Consider the following 6,000-nt stretch of genomic DNA (forward strand, 5'->3'; position numbering starts at 1 on the left):
ATTTAAAGAACAGTTGCAATGCAAATAGCAAATTGCTGAATATAAAGCTAGAGGTTGGGCAACTAAATAAATGCAAGTATATGCAGTTTTGAATGATTCATAGCATTGTGGATGATACTGTTGCTTTTTAATTCCCTAATTAACACGCGGTTTGCAGTTTATCTTATTAGCATGAAGTTTGTAAATGTGTCATGTTTGGCGTATAGATAGCACCAAGCCTTCTGACCATTAATGTGCTGAGGATAAAATGTACCTTCTGGGCATCACTGATAAGAATAGAGTTACTCTGATGAAGTAGAAATCTACTCTGTTGAATGAGACATTTCCTATTTGTTGTAGAAAGCAAACCTGTTTAATGTATACCAGGGGTTAAATTTTAACCCCGAAGAACGGGTGGGTTGGGGGCGGAGGGTCAGTGAAAATTTTAAAAGTTGGGAAAGGGAACGAATCCCGGCTCCAACCTGCCGACTTCCGCGTTTGACCCAGACACATCTGGGTGTGCACGCATGCTTCTGAAGCCCAGAAGTCCCACTGGCACTTAAAGCCGGCAGGATGACATTTAAAGGGGCAATTAAGGTATTTGAAGTAGTTAAGGGAATTAAATTTTAGTGTACTGAGGCAGACAAATGAATCTAACTCTACCTGAACATGTCTGCCGTGGCCTCTGAAAGATGCCATGGAAACGGAGGCGAGTTGCAGCCGGCAGCCATTTGGACCTTTAAACCAGTGATTGACACGTGTGAATAAAAGGTGAGTTTTTGCAGCAGGGCAATCAGTTCTCTCAGGCAAATCTTTGGCTGGGAGTTTTTAGTGTTTAGACTGAGATTTCTTTGTTCATACTCAGAATTCTTGTGTTCACACATATTTACCTACATTTTGGACCCCCTCAAACTGACACCATCAGGATGAGGGGGCGCAATGGATTTATTCAGCAGTACATCGGAGGATGAGGCACATCACCATCCGCGGCAGGCATGGTGTGCAGTTCTGGGAGTTGCAGCTCCACAAGGCAGAGGTGCGCCACAAGGACCTGCAGAAGAGCAGAGAGGGGACCAGGAGGCACTAACCACGTGAGAGGGTCTACAGCTTCCTGGACCCCTCTGAGGAGCATTGCCTACGCTGGCTCAGATTGAGTCGCCAGGTGGTCGCAGACATCTGCTCACTCCTTCATGCAGAGCTACTCCCGGGTGGGCCTGATGGGCACGCATGCCCGTTGCAGGTAAAGTCACCACTGCCTTCAATTTTTTCGCTTCTGGATCCTTCCAGGGCGCCACGGGGACATCACCAGGATCTCTCAGTCATCTGCACATAGGTGTATACGACAGGTCACAGATGGCTTGTTTGCCAGGGCATCCAACTATGTCAACTTCCCCATCGACGACATCAGCCAGACTGAGAGGGCAGTGGGTTTCCACTCTCTGGCTGGCTTCCCACGGGTACAGGGCGCAATTGATTGCACACACGTAGCAATCCGAGGACCTGCACGTGAGCCAGGACTGTTCATCAACCGAAAGGGATATCACTCCATCAATGCACAGCTGGTGTGCGACCACTGGAAGGGGTTTCTGCAGATGTGTGCCAAATTCCCTTGCAGCTGCCTTGATTCCTTCATTCTGGTTGAATCCAACATCCCGGTCCTCTTCCACACACATGACAGACTTAAGGGCTGGCTCCTCGGAGACAAGGGATACCCCCTACAGATGTGGCTCTTGACACCTGTGAGAAACCCCACCAACGAGACACAGCAGTGATACAATGACAGTCACATCACCACCAGGTCTGTCATTGAACAAGCCGTTGGACTGCTCAAGATGCGCTTCCTGTGCCTGGATCGATCTCGGGGAGCCCTTCAGAACACACCAGCGAGGGTGTGTAGAAAAACAGTCGTGTGTTGCGTCCTGCACAACATCGCACAACAGAGAGGGTTATTGACAGGTGAGGTTCCATGCGGTCATGAAGCATCCGCATCTGCCTCAACATTGAAGAAGACGAGGAGGAAGAGGACGATAGGCAAACCATCGGCAGAGCAGCAGCACACCTGGCCGCTCGTGATGTCAAGGAGTCACTCATATTTGATAGATTCTCATAGGGAGATCTGCAAAGTGAAGCTAGTTCTCAGACCACCTGGAACGAGCACCACCATCACCAGCCCCCCCACCCGCAACCCCCAGACAAAACAGTCCTACAATCACACGCCCAATGGGTGGCATCAATGCTCACCGTTCATGATGAATCACATGAAAGGGCGTTTTCACAAAAGGGATTCAAGAATGGGCAAGTCATGGCAGTGGTGGTAAGGATTATAAGATTTAATGTGCATTTAACCAAAAATAAATATAAATGAAAAACATGACATTCTGTCAGACACCCTTGTACATACCCTTGATGATTAAAAAACCTCAGACTTCCTCTTCCTACTGCTTCTGCGTGGTGCATCCCCTGTGGCTTCAGCAGAGGTAGTGGCAGGTTGCTCACATTCATGCCCTGACTGCTTGGATGCTTTTGGCCTACGACCTCTGGGTTTTGGAGCCCGTGAGGGCCCCACCAAAGACTGCTGCACCTAGGCCTGTGCAGGGGCAGACTCAGCCATCTGGAGAGGAGGCAGCATTGCGGGTACCAGTTGAGGCATGGAGCAGCTCTGAGAAATCGCACTTGTCCACGTCCTCACTCCTTGAAGACCTTGGAAGAGAACATACAGCAATATTAAGAATCATTGCAGAAGTAATGTTGCGATAAGCATACTGAGGTGTGCAACAGGTTAATCATTGATAACATCAATTCATGTTGTGTGTGAGGGATGTTAAAGTTTTGTCACCAGACGTTTGCAGGGTGTCAGTCTCGGCCAGGCATCCCACCGTTCATCTGATGTCCAAGGCCTCCTCCTCCGCCTCTTTAAGAGCCACTATTTGTTGAGGCCCCCCTCCTGTCCAACTCCTCTCCCTTGCATTTTGCACTCTCTTCTACAAGGAGAGAAAGTACAGACATGTGAATGAGTGAGAGTGACGTGGTCATCCGATGGATGCATTGCTCTGGGTCAGGCTGACAATGAAAGAGATGCATCAGAAGGTGACTATAAGACAGATTGATCACATTGCATCAGGATTGGGGTGAGAGGGAGAGGTGGGTGCAAAAATGGGGGATGTGAAGAAGTGCACAGAAAGTGAAGGTAACTTGACACTGAGCCTTAAGTGGGTGTGAGGAGTGATGTGATGGAGTAGGCTTCGCAGTGTGAAGGGGGGTAATGTTCACCACAGAATGCAGGTGAATCAGTAACTGTACTCACTTTTCCTGACCAGGTTAGGTCATTAAATCGCTTCCTGCACTGCAGCCAAGACCTGGGCACCGTACTCCTGCTGCTGACCTGTTCTGCCACTTCCAGCCATGCCTTCTTGATGGCAGAACCAGGTTGCTTCCTCCTGTCACCTGGGTATAATACCTCCCTCCTGCTTCTGTATCTCCAGGGAGGCCTCCAAGAACCTGAGTGCTGCCTTTCCTCTATGTCGTTCTATTATGCTGTTTACTACTTTGTCCTTCAAAATGCATTGTTGCATTGGCCCTTTAAATAGTGGGCTTTAAATCGCATCATGTGGGTGCGCAGTACGCCTGCTGTGCAGCTTGGAGACGCAAAACCCGGAAGTTGAATTAAGTGCCTTCAATTGAGTTGCAATCAGTCCAGAACACGCATGAAATTTTTTCCAGGTTTCCCACCTGCTTATTGACCCGCCCTGCTGAGATCCTGCCTCATTGTTAAAATATATCTCCTGGTATCATTCTGCTAATAGTCTAATGTTATATGATGCCATGGTCAATACTGCACCAAAAGGCATTACCCACTCACACCTGCTACAACAAATGGCCTTATCCTCACCACATTGCATTTATACAGAGTTCCTTCCCTGAACAAACATCTCAGAGTGCTTTTAAAAAAAAGATTATTCATGGGAAGAATTTCCCTTCCCTCTCTTGAAACCTAATTTTACATATTTTAAAGCTTCTTTGAAGATTATCTGGCATTTCCTTTGTTTGGCTTTCAGTGCCCCCTTTCCCCACTCTTCCATTTGAAAGCTTCACTTTTAGTTAAGCTTTGAAATATTTTTATGGTTTTCTTTTTAATTAGGTACAGAGGAAGGGATCCAGAAATATTACTGGATAAGGCCATTGTAGGGCCTTATCCTGTTGTCTATTCCATTAAAGTATTTTGTGAGAGTCTTTACCAGGATTGTAAACCAAGGCTTATGTGTTGGGGGCAATTGCTACATCACTGACTGCTTGCCCATACCTATTTGTTTCAGTTTACAAAAAGCAATTGATCTCACTGACCCTATGTTCACACTTGTGTTTGACACCATTTCACACTAAAGTACAACTAGACAGACACTATATATTTATGCTACTAAGGCAGTGATTCTTCATGTCCAAACACAGAAAACATTTCTGTTGGAGCCTGGGAAGTACAGTATATGAGCACACAGCCCTGTTACTCTGGCACCTGGGTGCAAATTCAAAGAGGGATATGGAGGTCTCCTGTTTTGATGCCTGCAGTTAGTTTGGACCATCTTGCCCAGTTCCCAGTGAGCATGAATCCATCGTACTGTCACCGGTTACGGTTACTGGCTTAGTGCACAGAGGAGAAGAGTCAATTCTCTCTTAACTCTCAATTCACTTTATTCACGCCGTTAGATCATATACATATAGCTTATACGTCTGGTTAGATATAGGCATGCAGTTTACACCAGGTTATACAGTCTTATACCCAAACTAAGATCTAAACGCACACCCACTAGGTTTCTCTGACACTCCCTGAGTGGTCACAGAACATAAAGGATAATACCCGAAAAGGAGAGATGACGATGGCCAGGCGTTCCGTTCTATCTCTCTCTCGACGTCGTCTCTATGTCCCTGACGTAGGGTCTTCCACCTCTGTGATGGTTGGTCTCTGGGGTCTTCGCTCTGCCTCCACGCCTCAGATCCTTCATTCTTATTCCCAATCTTATCTCTTCAGGCATTGCTGTCTCTCTCTCCCGTTGGTTTAGGCCTGCTCGCTTTTTGCCTTTGTCTTCTCCTCATTGGCTCTGTCCCAAGGACTTAGGTAGCATTACCTCATTACTCCTTTTCTAAATAAGGACTTGTGTCTTATCACATTTCCTTTGTCTTTCACAAAACATAATTAATTCAAACCGGTTCCAGCCAGCCAAGACCAGGACTCCACTCAGGTTACTTTAGTTCAAAAGTCGTTCCTGACTCTGTGTATCAGTAGCTAACGTCTCAGGTTACCGCAGCCCCTGGCCAACAGTACAAACCCAGAAATGTGTACATTCCCACTAAATCAGCAATTGAACTCCGATAGGCCATGAAAGTGGCTGGTGTTAGAATCTGAAATGTTGCTTTGGTATTGTAGAGGGTTGGTTTTCTGAGGTGGGACATCAGGGCATATTGCTGGATTGGGATAGAGGAAGCTTATCTCTGTATCCAACACATGCTAGGATTGTTTAATGCTCCCAGTGAATGTCAACAGCGGAAAAATATTCAATTATTCATTTTCCCAGCACTGACGTTATTCACCACGCTGTACAAAACTGCCTTTCAAAAAACAATTGCAGAAAACATTTGCGATTTCATAATTTCATGCCCAGTTCATCAGCTACGATTGACATTTCTTCATGGGCAGCTTCTGGTGAAATGTGCCTTTTAGGAAATTGTCCAACCGCTATTTCCTTTAATTGTAAGAGAACAGGCAAAGTGTACTTCTCAAATGTAGTTTTGTAGAAGCTACAAGGAAGTACTTTTGTGCTGTGATTATTCTATTTTCATGAAAATATTTGCTTCATTGAAGAAAATTAATTTGTTTGTATCTTTTTACTATGTATATGTAAAAACATCACATTTAAGTGGAAAATAGAGTAACTACTTAAATCTAATACTGGTTCTGACACCTTAGGTTGGGGTAATTTTAAACTAACCCGTCCAGCAAGAAACTGGGTCGGCTGGCCGTTTTACACC

The sequence above is a fragment of the Heptranchias perlo genome, chromosome 26, assembly GCF_035084215.1.
Source record: "Heptranchias perlo isolate sHepPer1 chromosome 26, sHepPer1.hap1, whole genome shotgun sequence".
Classification (NCBI taxonomy): Eukaryota; Metazoa; Chordata; class Chondrichthyes; order Hexanchiformes; family Hexanchidae; genus Heptranchias; species Heptranchias perlo.